The 16,368-nt window shown below is 35.7% G+C and overlaps 1 pseudogene; it reads right to left on the bottom strand.

Annotated features, from left to right (window-relative positions):
* Positions 1-2,192: 2,192 nt before the first annotated feature.
* Positions 2,193-3,437, bottom strand: LOC149812648 (uncharacterized protein At4g26485 pseudogene; annotated as a pseudogene).
* Positions 3,438-16,368: the final 12,931 nt, after the last annotated feature.

A 16,368-nucleotide genomic window follows, 5' to 3' on the forward strand; every position in this document is an offset into this window, starting at 1 on the left:
AAAAAATCACATTTTTCTTCTATCCATCTGTTGATTCATAGAAAATTTACCATGCAACATTGAAAATACCTGTATTTATATTTTTTACATTTTGGTTTTTATATTTCAACTCTCATATTCTAGTGATTATATATATAATCTACCATTAAACTAGTTAGGTTTAATAAAAGACTCATTAAACTGATTAAAATTACCAAATAACCTTAAGAGAATATCATTTTTAAAAATTCAGTGAGTGATTTATTGAGCCTTTTAACAGGAAAAGCACCTTTTTCCAATGGGGTGAAATTAAATATATTAGTTAATTTATTTGGGCTGAAGGGTATTTTCTGAAAATTTTATCTTACACGACTCTCTCTCTCTCAAAGGGTGTGTTGAACGAATTTTACCATTTTAGCCCAATAAAGAACTCACCGATTTTTCAAAAGTACCATTCTTTTAAAGTTATTTGATAAGTTTAATCACTTGAATGAATCTCTTATTAAAACTAATTAGTCTAATGATAGATTAACTTACAACGATGTTTTGCACAATTCTCTTAAAGTTATTTGATGTTTGTGTATACATTTTTCTTGATTTGTACTTAAATTTGCTAAATCTTACAATGATGTTTACTTATGGAGCCAAATATTGTGACAATTTGTAATGTTGTTGATTGTGTAACAAATGTGATAATTTCTAATAATATATACTTAGAGAGACGGTTGTAACATATAATGATGTGGTTAAATTTATGTGTTGTGCAGGTTAGCAATGACTAAAATTCGTAAGATAAGAAAGTCTCCGTCGAGAGGATGACTACTGGAGAAGTGATCCGCCAATCCGATATATATGAGCGTTATGAAACATACCAAAATATAATAAAGATTGAAAATGAAAAAGATAAGGACATAGTGTTGGAATGTTATTATGTGAAGATGAAAAGCAAACAAAGAAGGATAAGAAAGAACTAAAGATGAAGAAGGAGAAGGATGACAAAGAGAAGGAAAAGCAAAGGAAGGAGGAGAATGAAAAGCAATGAAAGAAAAGGCAAATGAAAAAGGAGGAGAGGGAAAGAGAAAGGAAGAGTAGAAAAGTAGAAGAGGGTGGCAAAGAAGCGAAGGAAGAAAGAAGTAGAAAAGCAGAGGAGAGAGGTGGCAGCGAAGGAGTAACAAAAAAGGCAGTGGAGGAGAAACAAGAAAGAGAGGAAGAGGAGCAACATCAACATGTAGAAGTATAAATGAGACTAATTGTGATTTGATATTTTGTATGATAAGGAAGTCAGAAAAAAAGTAAAGTACTAGGTGAAAAATTCAAAGGGTTGTGCCATCTTGAGCTCAACTCATTCATCTCGAGCCTGTCAGAACTTCAAACCAAAGAGGGCTTCACCATGACTACATGCCTAACTTGAGCAACTCAACCTTGGCTCATTCTCAGCTCATTTACACTTGGTACAACCAAATCATTCTGGGACCAAAATTATTGGAGAGAGAATCCAGTCCTAACCGGTAAGCCTTATGATCGTGAGGGTCATAAACCTTATGTTAGGCAACACATGTCCAATCATTTATGTCAACCTTATACTGGCGATTCCAAATTATTAAAATACCCTTGATCCCCAAAACCAAATTGGGGATGAATCTTGGCTCACCCATCCTCTCTTTTATAATCTGTCAGGTATAACGTGATTGCACACTTTTCCTGTGCTGCTGCACCTAATCACCTTATATCTACGGTTGAGCTCCCACAACTGACAGGTTGTATCCAAAAGATTGTGAGTGATCAAGTGGAGCACACCAAATGTTTGCATTCACATTTGATTTCTCCTTAAAACAAGCTCTAAGACCAACGGGGGCTCCAATTGTCTGGTAGGAGCAGCTAGTGCACGTCACAATGTGTTGGGACATTACAAGATCGAATCCCAATGGTATTCTTGTATAACTGGTAGGGGTCTGCCCAACCCCAGCTTGCCTTTCAAAAAAAAAAAAGCAACCAAAAGCATGATTTTTTGTTCTTCGGTGCATCAAACACGCCATTAATAGAGGACTCACAGACATATTTTGTTTTACACCGGTTTGACCAAGGACCACTTTTGGTCTAGTCAGGTTGTAACAATTGTTACATGCATTTAGTTAGTTTCCTTAACTAACAAAATCACACTAATTTCCTTTCAACTCTTGTCAGCACACTCCGTCACAAAACTACAAAATGCATCACAGGACACCTTTGCTACGTTCATCAACCCGTGTGAAGGACACCACTGGAGTTGGTTGGTCCCTTAACTTGAACTTGAAGGTACTCGATAATCCAACGGGAAATGATTTATTACAACGAACCCCGCTTCCCCTCTTGTTGATGTAGCCAAGGTACATAAACATACAGAAGGGATAAGTTTCTGTGAGGGCCAATCCGCAGTCCTCTGCTGCTTCCTCCAAATTCCACTTGTTATATGGATGGCCCTCCTTGTGGGTAACATGGATTTCCCCATCACCAGAGAGCAATTCCACCGCGTTCTTGAAGAATCCCTTCAATAGATCCCTGTGCAACCTATATAACATCAGTGATTAATCTCACCAACAATTTGGCCATCTCAGAAACAGCGGTCTCATAAAATAAAATAGGAGAAAGAGTTTTGTGCAGTTAAACAGGGTCATGATCTTATCTTAATATGGAGAGCTGAACAGGGTCTAGATCTACATCATAGTCCCAAATATTGGCAATGAAAATATTGAGATTTTATCCAAGATTTTTTCAATCCTGATATATATGGTACCCATGAAAAGGATATTTTCAGAACATCACCATATTCAAGATACCATGATGTTATGACAATGTTAACACTTTTATATTTTATTATATGGTTTATCTACATTCATATATGTTTTCCACATTTTTAATACACATATGGAGATGCTAATGTTCCTGTGAAAACCATTTTTTTTATTACAAGATTTTACTTCAGTGGGAAAATTTTGGTAACGAGACACTTGGCATTGGTGTAGTTTTAAATGGGTCATAGCTAGACCTTAGCAGATCCATTGATCGGGCCCGAGTATACACTACACAGAAAATTGCTGCGTAGGTAGCGATTTTCTGTGTTTTGTGTTTTACACACTTTGTATTTTCGCTACCAGCATTATAGCTTTTTTCTGTGCTTCGTGTGGCCCGAGTTCTTTTTAAAGTACTCGGCCCCGACCACCTTACCACGCCTTGAGCTAGATATACATAGACACAGGCCTGCAGGAACTGGGTTAGTCGATGAGAAGCTGCACTTTCACTGACTCAAGATGTTAGCTTCCACTCTTTGGAACTGACTCAAATTGGAAGGATGAAGTTTCTCTGCATACAAAGCCAGCATGAGGAAAGTTGAAGATGATTCTATCAAATCTCATGGTGTTGAGACGAGAATCCTTGCTCATCGACGTCGCATCAATTCCGTGAAGAAGCTCACAACCCATCCTTCGAAGCTCTACCAAATTCTCACTTGCAGAACCATAATTAAGACAAGCCATATATGGTTCCAAGTATATATAGTGCATAAATATGGTGAATAGCCTTATTAATTAGATTTTATGAAACTTTTTTTTTGGAACAGCTGATATGGCCGGCGTTTAGGCTTCTCCCATCGAATTAAAAGAGGCCCCTTTGGAGGGCTTGATACACCTGATGAGTGGCCAAAAGTATGATGGGTCTCAGTTATACATGATTGTTGTGAGAATAACAACCATTATGCATCAGCACCAGCATCAGCCCAAACTGAATCTGGAATGAGACTTGGCTGTTCTGAACTGAGCCAGACTCAAGCCAAACTGATCAAGTTTTTTGTTGTGCCATCAGGGACCGTAGTAAGACCAAAGGCACCATAGTATGTACAGAACAACAAAAAAAACGACAGCACTGGCTGGGCTACTAACACAAAGCCATGAAACTCAACTGTGGTACTGAAGCGAGATGATGTATGAATTCCTTAGCTATCTGAAAAGGCAGATGACTGATGAGAAAATTTGGTTATGGAAGAAGAAATAGGCAATTCAGTGCCGACTAGGCAGGCATGAAAAGCTTGCTTTCAAGCTCCATATACTTGAAACCAAAGAAAAACACACACACACATAGTCAAAAGAGTGGACACTCAACCAGAGTTGCCAGTCGAGGAAGCGGGAAGCGGGAAGCGGGAAGCGGGAAGCGAGGCACTTTTAAAATTTTAAGAAGCGGGAAGCGCGGGATGACTTAGGAGTGAACCGGAAAGCGTCTCGGAAGCGACCTAGTAAGCGTCTTGGAAGCGACCTAGGAAGTGAACCGGAAGCGACCTAAGAAGCGACATAGGATTCAAATGAGAAGCGAATAAGAATCGAAAGGGAAGCGAAAATGTAATTATATATTTTTATTTTATCAAAAAATAAAATTTATGTCATCATTGACAAAATAAAACATGTATCTAAGACAATAAATAATATAAATTGCAATTATCTAACAAATGCATCATTTGCAACTTTTAAGCATTTAAAAAATAATACATCAAGAGAAGATCATAATTCACATTCATGTTGCAACCATTTAACAAACACATTCAAACACTAAATAATACATTAAGAAAACTAATAAATTTGATTAAAAAGCGTATCTTTTTCAATGAAAGAATTAAATGACTTGATTGTTGTAAATCTTGTGATCTCTACAACATAAAAAATGAGAAATCAATAAACTTAAAGATTACATAGAGATATTGTTAAATTTTTAAACTATAAAGTTCTAAACTGTAAATTATAAGCTATAAAGTTCAAAACTATAAACTTAAAATTAACATAATCCACTACATCACTTCATCATGCAAGGTTCATAATAAAAGTACATATCAAAGCAATAAAATATTACAACATCATGACATAAAAAAAACAACATAAAAGTTTCTAAGTTGGACTACTCCAACTACATCATCAAAAGAATAATTAAAAATTTAAGAGTTCATTAATCTGTCATATTTCTCTTCCCCTTCAAGTCAGCAATAGATCAAGAACTTTCTGCAACATCACGTGCTTCTTATCCTCCACGTCCATGCCTTCTGCTCCTTCCTTCATTTCCTATAATGAATATGTTAAAAAATAAACATGTTCAAAAACCTTAATTTAAAATATAAAAAACACATATATAAAAAAAAGTAAAAATAAAAAACATAAGATCAACATACCTTGCCTAGGTCTCCTGCTAAAGAAACGATCAATCCGACCTTAAGGAACTGATGATCGATCTTGTATATCTGCAGTTCTACTAGCTCTATTGGATTGATTTGTATTATCTTCAACTTCATTTGTACGTATGATTATTGGAGGTAATGGAGTTCTTGCTGTGCATCTTTGGGTTTAGATTTAGAAATAATGCTTGATTGTTGTGCACTATCATCTAAATCTCTCCATCGCATGCCCTCTAATCTCAATGTATTTTCTTTTATAATAGGAAGTTCTGGATTGATATCTCATTTTCGACTAGGTCCTTCTTTGTAGCGATTGTTGCACCTTTTATAACAATAATATAAAATATGAATGTTGATAAACAATCCATGATAGAAAAAGAAAAAAAAATACCAAAACAAAAGTACAACACAGTTTAATTATACTTGTCAATCAATCGAAGATTGGAATGAATATACACCAATGTATCAACACGATCTTCATTGAGCCTATTTCTTTTAACATTGTGAATACAACTATAGGTGCTCCACACTCTTTTTGCAGAAGATATGCTAATAGGTTGAGATAAAACTTTAATGACTAATGCTCTCAACTCAGGTGTATCACCACCATAAAAATGCCACCAATTAAGCACCGACATTGTAGGATTCAATGCATCTATTCTTGCTGCATTTCGGCTAAATCTTTCACTTCTTGATGCAAAAGCCACAAGTTGTGACCTATAAAGTGTAGATAACTCTTCATTTCCAGCAGATATGACTTCAAGCGCGAGCATTGCACCGTCTAAGATATCATTATTCTTTTCTACAAAAAAAATGTTTAATAACTATAATAAGAAAATGCAAATGAAATAATAAAATAATTAAATCATTAAACTTTAAGCTTTATTAAATAGATAGAATATAATTTTTACCAGGAGAAACTCATTTGACCCCTCCTACTGCTGGGATCTTGAGATACTCTGACTCGTAATATTTTGAAGTAAGCATGTGGGCTAGACTATGGAGAGACACATTCATTCTATCCTATCTATTTGAGACAATCTGATGAATCTTTTTATATAAATCTGGTTGTCCTTTTAAATTGTCTTTGATTTTCCCCAACATGTTGTTCATGCCTTTATACACTTCACCAATTATATGGCCTTCCTGATCACAAAATTTAATCATCTTATATGGGTTTTGTAATCAATAATGCTAAACGTACAGAACCCCAATATTCTTTATCAAGAATAATTGTTTATGTTGTAATAGCCATTTTTTCATAGTTTTATCCATGCATAATTGCTTCCACTCGCTCCATCTATCTGAAATTACTGTGAGCCTCAAGCTCTCCCTCAAAGCAAGCAAGCGCTTTAAAGTAGTATAATGTGAAGCAAACCTTGTTTTTGCAATCTTTATTAGCTCTAATTTTTTATTGCTTCTAAAGATTGCTAGTGTTTTTGAATGATTTGTGATATACTTCATAATTTCTTTACTCTACAAATATGTTTCCCCCAACCAATGAAACTCATGTGTCAAATCCTTAAAGATCAAATTAAGTGTGTGCACAACACAAGGTGACCAAAAAATATACTTATATGTTTATTTTAATTCTTCACCTACTAACTTGCAATCTGTTGCATTGTCTGTAATCACTTGCGCTACATTAGAAGGCCCCACAAGTTTAAATCTCGTCTTCAAAAACTCAGCAATGTTTGCAGTTGATTGTTGCACATTAGAAAAATTGCTTGCATATAAGAACATCGAGCCAAAACAATTTGATGCAAATATATTTATCAAGTGTTTGTTCTTGATATTTGTCCAACCATCGAAGACAATGGAAACTCCAAACTCCTCTAACTTTTCTTGAAATTCATTTAACTCTCTGTGAACACACTCTTTTTCACTATCAAGCAACGTTGTTCACACTTTTTCATATGATGGAGGTTTATATCTAGGCACTTTATGTTATCATCGCAAAAATTTTCCCTGCCTCTGCGAGAGAGAGAAACGATTCTGCGAGTCAAACTTGACCAGAGTTTTGAAAATTGGTTTTAAAAATTAAACTCGCCTACATTTTGAAAATTTATGGAAAAATTTCGTGGAATGGGATCCGCCTGTCGGTACGAGATTCAATCGTTTCTGGCGCCTTTACCATGGGTAATTGAACCAAGGATCAAGAGTGTGCTTTGACTAAGTTTAAATATCTAAATCATATTCTATTTTCCTAAAATGCACAACGAATCAGGCATGTGGTATGAAATTTTGAAAAGAATACAAGTTTGAGAAATATGATGTCTGCTTAGAAAATTGAAATGTGCTTGGAAAATGCTTGAGAAATACTTGGGAAAATCATTGGATTTCATTGAAAATCAAGAATTGCATTGAAAAATGACTCTTGAATGAAAAATGAATTCTCAGAAAAACTTGAACTTTGAGAAAATCAATTTTGAGATTTGGACTACTTTTATGAGAAAGTGGATTTGAGAATTCTGAGAGAATTAGGAAGTTCATTGGAAGATGACTTTTGAATAGAAAATGGATTCTCAGGAAAATGGGATCTTTGAGAAAAATGATTTTTGAACTTTGAAAATAATATTGAGAATGTTAAAACATTGGAAAATCATGATTTGAACTTGGAAATGCTTTGAAATATCCTTTAAAAACTCAGAGTTCTGAGAAAATCAATTCCCAAGAAAGACTTGGAAAATTTTGAGAAAATCGATTTCTCTGAAATGGAATTGAGAAAATGAGTTTGAAAATGATACAAATTGAATGAATGAATATGAATTTGAAAGATATTTCTTTGAGGAATTGGGAAAATCCTTTTGAGTTTTGAGAAATGCAGTGCATTTTTGAAGTTAGCCAAGAGTGTAGGCTGAATGTGGCTAATAAGAAGATCACAAATCTGGGTTTCATTCATATTCTGACTATGGCCAAAAATACAAATTTCATCAAGTTTGCAAACTCCCTAAGAGCTTGTGCACATGCCATTCGTGTAAACCATAGTGAGTTTGGAAAAATGTGCATGAATAATGCATTCATCAGATATTGGAATTTGCAGAATTAAACTATATGCGATGTAGTCCTATTTTATGCATTGAATTGAAATTATTACAACTTGATATTACATTGAATTGAGATAAAAAAATAAAAGTCTTCTTCCTGGATATTTTTGCAAAACTAGAAAACATTTTAGCATAGAAATGTAGGTTTATCTGGATTTATCCAGAAATATTAAGAAATTATCAGATATTATCCAGATGCAAACCCAATTCATACCTCCCTGATATAAACATGAGAGACATATAATGAAAATTCAAAGCATAAAACTTGGAAATTCGAAATTGGGGTGAAAATGACCAAAACGCCCTTGATGGCAAGACTGGCCTTGAAATCAGGGTTTTCTGAAATAATTTTTGTAAAAATAGGATTTTGAAATTCAAATGAAAATAAATCAAACACAATATGATATGATATGATTAAAAATATAAAAATTAAAGTTTGGAATTTCGAAATTGAGGTCAAATGACCAAAATGCCCTTGATAACACGACTATGGCCTTGAAATCAGGGTTTTTTGAAATAAATTTTGTAAAAATACAAACTTTGAAATTCAAATGCATGCAAATGACATGGAAATTAACTTTAATATGATATGGGATGATGACATGCATATTAAAACCCTAAAAATGCAAAAATATCCTAAAGACATTGAATTTCGCTTGAATTTCGCCTTTGATTTTAAGAGTTAATTAACACAAAAGGCAAATGAGCTTGGAATTAACTCAAATTTGGCATAGACACCTAGACTAACCCTAGGAATAGAATAGAATTCAAAAATCTATTTTTTTGATATTTTTTTAATATGAAAATTAATTAAAAACCCTAAAAATCAAGATTTTTGCCTAAAACCCTAAACCTAACTTAATGATAGTAGGATTTCGGGTACTAACCTACCATAGAAATGCCCCAAATTTTATGGGGTGACAGAGGACAGTTAGGCAAAGATTTTTCTTTTTACAGATTTTGGATTTGACCTATAGTCAGAGCTTTACAGCTCCGACAAGTCGGATCGGAATTCGATGACTCTGGAATTTAGGGCAGACTGACAGGGTTTCACTAAAAATTCAGGGGAAAATAGAAAACAGCGGCCAAAACCTTTGAACTTTTAGGAGAAGATCTCTGACACATAGAGAAACAAATTCTTTGACAATTTCAGCATTGGACATATGGATTGGGTGGACACAGAGGATTATCAGACATCTAATTCTGATAATTTGAATAAACAGAGAATTCAATAGTGAACTTGTAAAATCTAAAAAAAAAGGAATCTGAATCTCTAAAATCCTGAAATTCTGGGAAATGATAGAGGAGTTCATTAGGAACAACTTCGTTGTTGATGATTTTGGCATTAGACCTACATATTGAAGCGCCGCAGCGGATTAGGGTCGGTCTAGACCCTGACAAACAGAAAACCATATTTTCACAAGGGTCTGGAAAATCTAATTTTTGACAGAGATCAAAACTCCTTAGAAAAATCCAGAAAAATACTGGAAAATACTAGGTTCTACTAGAGATCTACATTATTTTTTTTGAAGAAGAATTTGTATCTCCCATGGGGGAGATCTTGGGTTGAAAGCCCTGCTAAAAGGGGATCTGGAGTTTCCAGAGGGTTAAAAACCCGATCTGGAGTTTGGTTTGTTCAATGAGGTTCCAAAACCCAAATGGATCTAGATTTTTGACAGGATATCACAAACAAACAGAAGTATTCATAAATGATTTTTTTAGAATTTTTGAACAAAAATAAGTACATGGAATATCAACTGGAGTGGCGCTTAAAATCAGAATCTATGAACTAATAAACAAGCATTAATAAAACTGCATTATATGAATCATATGATCATGAGATGTTGAAATAAACCTAAGTGCAAGATCTAATATGGAAATCACATGAAATTGATGATATGATAAACAAAACAAAAAATAAAAGAAAATAGAGAGGTACGATTTTGATTAATTTTAACTATTAAAATGGGGGATTAAATCCATCGAAGGGATGAATCACCCCATTCATATAGTTTATGCACGAAGTAATAATCATACTCATTTTCCATTATTTAAACTTAGGAATAAAACATTATATCATCCTAAGCTAAATTCCAAACGAGTTTTACATCCACTTTATTCACTTTAATGATCAATATTGAGATTTGCCTAGCATGAAAAATTGATAAAAACATGAAATAAAAGAAAAGAAGTAGATTCCATACCTTGGCACTCGGTTTGCACCAATCGAAGGTCAAAAATGTTGTAGTGATGGTGTGGCTGCAACTGGATGTTGAAGAAGATGAGGCTACACCGGTGGTTGCAGCTATGTAGCTCCAAGGGAGGATAGGGCTGGAGATGTGTTGCTACAATAGGAGTTGGAGTTGATCCAGGTGGTAGGCTGCACTTAATGGAGGTGGAAGGTAGGTTGCACCTTGTGAATCAGCTGGAGGTGATGGGAGGCTGAAAAGGAGCACTTGAAGATGGCAGCAAGGCTGAAGCTCCTTGGTGAAGGTGGTTGTTGCCTTGTGAACCGGCTGCAATAAGGAGGTTGGTGGCTGGAACCAAAAGGGAACCAAGGTTGAGAGAGAGAGAGAGAGAGAGAGAGAGAGAGAGAGAGAGAGAGAGAGAGAGAGAGAGAGAGAGAGCTGGAGAGGAGGTTCCAAGGGGGGCTGGGGCGTGAACCTTGGGATTTGAAAAGGTTCCCACCTTATGGTGGGGGATGGACCAAAGAAGGAAGGAAGAAGTGGAGGGAAAAGAAGAAGGAAAGAAAGGGAAAAGAAGAAAGGAAAGAGAGAAGAAAAGGGAAAAGGAAAGAAAGAAGGAAGAGGAGGGAAGTGTGCTGGTCGACCAAGGGGGAGAAGAAAGAAGGAAGAGGAAGGAAGAAGGAGAAGAAAGAAAGAAAGGAAAGAAAGAAGAAGAAGAAAAGGAAGCAAGAAAGAAAAGAAGAAGAAAAGAAGAAAGGAAAGAAAAAGAGGAGGGAAAAAGGAGAAAGGAAAGAAAAAAATTGGAAAAGAAAAGGAAAGAGGGGGAGAGGGGGGTTGACCCCTCTTGTGGGTCCCACCTTTCCTAGGTGGAATAAAAATAAAAGAAATAAAAAAGAAATGGAAAAAGAAAAGATTTTTTTTTTCGCTTTTTTGAAAACTCGAAGCATGGCACCACCTTGGAAGTGGATCCATATTCGATTTTGAAATTCGTTTTGAAAGCCATAGGGGTAAAATGGTCTCTCCAAAAAATTTTGGACGAAATGAGCTATTTTGGCAGTTTTTGAAATGAGCTCAGAATTTGAAGTTCTATACCCCGTTGCAGAGCAAATCCAATTTATAATTTGAAAAACTAAGTTTGAAAAGAATCCAGATTGTTTTCTTGGAAAAATATTTCCAAATTTAGAATCTCGGGGGTAAAAATATCAATTTTGGAAACCTAGGGTTTGAAATTGATTTTTGAAAACTTTAAAACTCAAATCTGGATTGGAATTTTCAAAACTGGAGTTTTGGATCTCGAAAATGAAATAAAATGTGATGAAATGTTATGAAATGATGGAAAAAGATGAGAAATGATATGAAATGCCATGCGAAATGCTAACCCTGAATGAAGAAATTTGGATATTGGACCCCGATTGACAGTTGTACCAGTTCAGAAAGTGATAAAATTGGTGAAAATGGGCCAAATGGTTCAAGAAATGATTTTTGTCTCTGTCGGGCCAGAGCGACACTGAAAATTGAGGTTTGAGTTGGTTTGAACTGGATTGAATTGGGTTTTAGAGTTTCAGAACTTAACTAAGCTGACAAGATACTGACTCAACTGAACTCCAGGACTGAATTGTCAAGAAATGCTGCCATTTTTAGAGAAATGGTAATAAATAGTCACTGGAGTGAAGTGAATTACAGACCAGAGCTGGGTTTGAGCTGGAACAAAGATTAGTAATACTGAGATACACTAACACTGAAGCTCAAACACTAGCTCAACTGACAAGACTCAGCTCAATTTCAACTGAAAGAGCTGAAATGGGCCAAAATGGCCTGCTAGACACTTGGAAATGGATTTGAACTGAAACTGGAATACTTGAACTCCTGGTGAGCTCAAGCTAGACTCAGGGGAACATGATTGACTGGGAATGACTGACTCAGAGACAATTGGCTTGGATTTGAGTGAGAAATGAGCTCATTTCTGAAGAAATGATCTCATTTTGGCAGGAATGGTAAAAAATGAATGTGATCTGCTCACAGTGAGCTTGAAATGACTGACATTCTAACCATTTTGAGCTTACAGATGATCTTGGTTGACTCTGACTGACCAGGGATTTGGGATGACCTAGGGGTAAAATGATAATTTTTCTAATAAAAGTGGGTAAAATGGTAGTTTTCTAACACAAACTTGGGGTTGGACTCCTACACTGACCTACCAGGGGTGGCACTGCACGAGGAGGGTATCTGAGAATGGATGAGGAAAATTTTGGGTGTTTACACTTTACTAACTGTAGATATTATTTCTTCCTAATATGGTGATCAAAGCACATTGAAAGGTATGTCATTTGCACAAAAAAATCTGATAATTTTGTTATCTACATCATCTCTTTCTACCTTTTTAAAGGTATCACGAATATCAACTATTTTTCGGCTTCCACTAGATGATGTAGTCATACTAATAGGCTTCTTCGGATTATCAATTCTTGATCTCCTTAACTTGACTGCACTTGATGAAACCTCCACTCAACGAACTTGCCTCTTAATTTTTCTTGCCATTTCTGCATTTTTTGCAACTACAGGGCAAAAGGAAATCCCAACACTTTGTCCCTTTGGAGATCCCATGAGATGTGCAAAAACTCGAGCATATGACCCATGATAAATATTTTTGCAGTGCCTGCACATAAAAACCTGGGTTTCACCTTGCTTTCCTTGCCCACCCTTCTTTTGTTTCAATACATGGCTTCATAGCACTGTTGTTTTATGCATGCTAGGTGGTTCATCATCTTGGTCATCTTCAGAATAGTAGTCATCCAAGTCATATTCTTCTTGATCTTCCTCATCAAAACAATTTTCATTTTTATCCTCAAATTGATATGGACAATCAAAAGACCTCTTGCCCTTTCTTGCATTGTCCTTCCCAACACCACTAGACAATTCATGCTCCAAATTGTACAAAGAATTATCATCGTCATCATAATTATCGTGATCATAGCTTGTGATGGTCATTAATGAAGCAAAGAACAGGCAAATATACCTGCATCATAAAAGTATAGGAATCATTTTAGAACACTTAAAAAAAACTATTATTAACAACAAAGGATGGAGAGTGAAGAACACAAATCATTAATGAAACTGGAATGCCAAAACAAAAGGGAAAGAAAGAGACCCAAAGTGAACCATGAACGTCCCTTGCAATCGAATTCCTGTAAATTACTGTGGGGTTTACTAAACAACTTCAGTGTTAGAACACCTGTAATGAATACAGAGGAAAGCATCAAGCCTTAAAATTCAAGTTTAATTAAACTAAATCTCAAACAAACATGACAGTTGAAACACCACAGATTTAATTTAAACCAGGAAATCACAAATAGGTAGAAGCCTGATAAATCCAATCTAAAAAGAACTGCAGACTATAGTTCTATTTATTCTTATCAGAAATTTTGGTTTAATGCCCATCAAATCAAATTTAACGAATCAGTACATGAATCATCCAAGAGTCCAAGACTCAATGCATATAACAAAATTTGTGTATAAAACCCATAAGGTTATATATATGATTCTTGAAAACCAGTCCGTAATAAACATCAGACTTATACACACAAGCATCAATCAATCGATTTAACTACAATCAGTGTGAACCCATTTTAGAAGGATGCATATTAAAAATCTATAATGCCAATCAATTTATTTCAAACAGAAACAATCTTGATCATATGTGAACCTAGTACAAGAAACAAGCAGGTCAACATTTAAACCAACACATCTAATTTAAACAAAATTAAAATCTCAACAAAAGTCCTTAGCAAAGACAGTCAGTGTTCCGCCCGTATCACAAGGGGTGTACCCACAACTATTCCTATACAAGGCGGCGATAGCCCCTATTCGAGTCTAAACTCTAAAGCCACTCACCCTATGTTAACTGCGCTCACTAATTCCACTTTTTGACAGATTGCAAAAATCTAAATGGGAGACATTCAGACAGACTTAAGAAAAGAGAGGAAGAGGACATCAGAACTGGTTTAAAGAAAAAAAATTACCGTGTGTTCACCCACATCCGGAACAACCAAGAAAAGTTGGTCGTCGGACGTCAACGGATTTCAGAAACGTAGAGTCTCAGACTCGTCTGAACATTAGTGGATGAGAGAGGAGAGCGAATCAAAAGAGAGAGGTCATTGGACGTCAGTGGATGAGAGAGGAGAACATACTTGAACATAGACATTGCCAACGTCGCTCGAGGAGGTCTTCGGTCATCAGAGGTCAACAAAGGAGGAGGTTGTCGATCGTCGAAGGTCGCCAATCGTCTGAGGTCGCCGATCGTCGGTGACCGAAAATAAGAGAGAGAGAGAGAGGAGCCGGGTGAAAAACAAAACCCTAAGCCTTCGTTATTTGTTTTCATATTTTTTTAAAATGTCCATTTTGCCCTTATTCAGAAAAATATTTTCTTTTCATTTCTTGTTTTTCATATGTTAATTTCGTTTTTAAAAAGGGTAAAAAAGACATTTCGTAAATGTGTACCGCTTTAAAGGGGGACACATCCTCCTTTAAAGGGGGACGCATTTCCCTTTAAAGGGGGACGTGTTTCCCTTTAAAGGGGGATGTATTTCTTCTTTTTTATGTGTGCTTCCCTATGCATTTTGGAAGCGCCGCATTTTGCGCTTCCGAAGCGCGTCTCGGTGAAGCACGCTTCCCCTTATACATGTGTGTTTCCGGTAACTCTGCATTCAACACATCCGTTCTTGACATGGGCAATGTAGCCAGCTGTATCATGCAATCCACATTGGCAACAAATAAAGATACCCACAAGAATATTAGTATAACTTATTCTTAACATCATAAAATTAGGATAAAATTCATTAGAGCATATAATCATCCAAACCAAAGAAGATGCATGTTGAAGTGTAAAAACGTCCAAGCCAAAGAAGGTTCAAATCATCCAAATCACTTTCAAGAATCTATTCTAAATATTTTTTTTTTGCAAAATCTAAGTGCACAGACATGATCTACATGGTCAAAAACCTTAGAACCAAAACTTGGATTAAGTTTTTGTGACGAGTAAATAGGATTTTATAATGTGCCAAAAATCAAAGGTTGAAATTTTTGCAATTTTTTTTGGATTATAAAAATCCTATAATTCTTTTTTATAGCAATACAAAAATTTGATGCAAGTGTTGGTTTTTGACCATGTAGATCACATTTGTGGAGTTAGATTTGCAAAAACACACACCTATAATTGACTTTTGAAAGTGATTTGAACCTTTCTTGGCTTGGAGGGTCTCCCTTCTATATATATATATATATATAGGTGTGTGTATGTGTTAAAATCAACTGCATGTGCGATTTAATTTTTTTCGACAGAGAAAACTGGGGTTAGGAAGACCTCTACCGGTTATACACCCATATACCATGGGGATTCGAGCTTACCACATCCAAATACAAGGTGACATCCACTAACTGCTCTTGCCAGACAAGAGGAGCCCCCATTGCTGCATCTGCGATTTAATTGAGAAATCATTTCTCCAAACCTCCAAGGCCTAAGGATCCAATATAAAACAATTCATGAGGGTGTGGAGCCATCCATGGAAACTTCACAAAAGTTGATCCTGTAGAAATAAGAAGAAAAGAAGGACGAAACGATATTAACATGGTTCGGTCATTGTGACCTACATTCACAGACAACACCAGCCAAAACAGATTTCATTCATGTGTGTAGAGTTACAACCTTTTCACCATAATATACTCAGCAACAAGGAAACGAGGTGCCAACAACCTTCCCTTGACAATCATCCTAAGAAAATAAGATAGACCAAATGAAGGCAAAAATATAGGAAACGAGAATCCTTGTTGAAACTGATGGATTCAATAATTGCCCCAATATACAAATGGAAACAATGGCTGGCAAGAAATATGATATCTTCAACACTCCCCCTCAAGTGGGGAATGAATATTTGTGCATCCCCACTTGTTGAGCATTCTTATATGGTGATCT

This window comes from Nuphar pumila, chromosome 16 (assembly GCF_984573655.1).
Source record: "Nuphar pumila chromosome 16, dmNupPumi1.hap1.1, whole genome shotgun sequence".
Taxonomy (NCBI): Eukaryota; Viridiplantae; Streptophyta; class Magnoliopsida; order Nymphaeales; family Nymphaeaceae; genus Nuphar; species Nuphar pumila.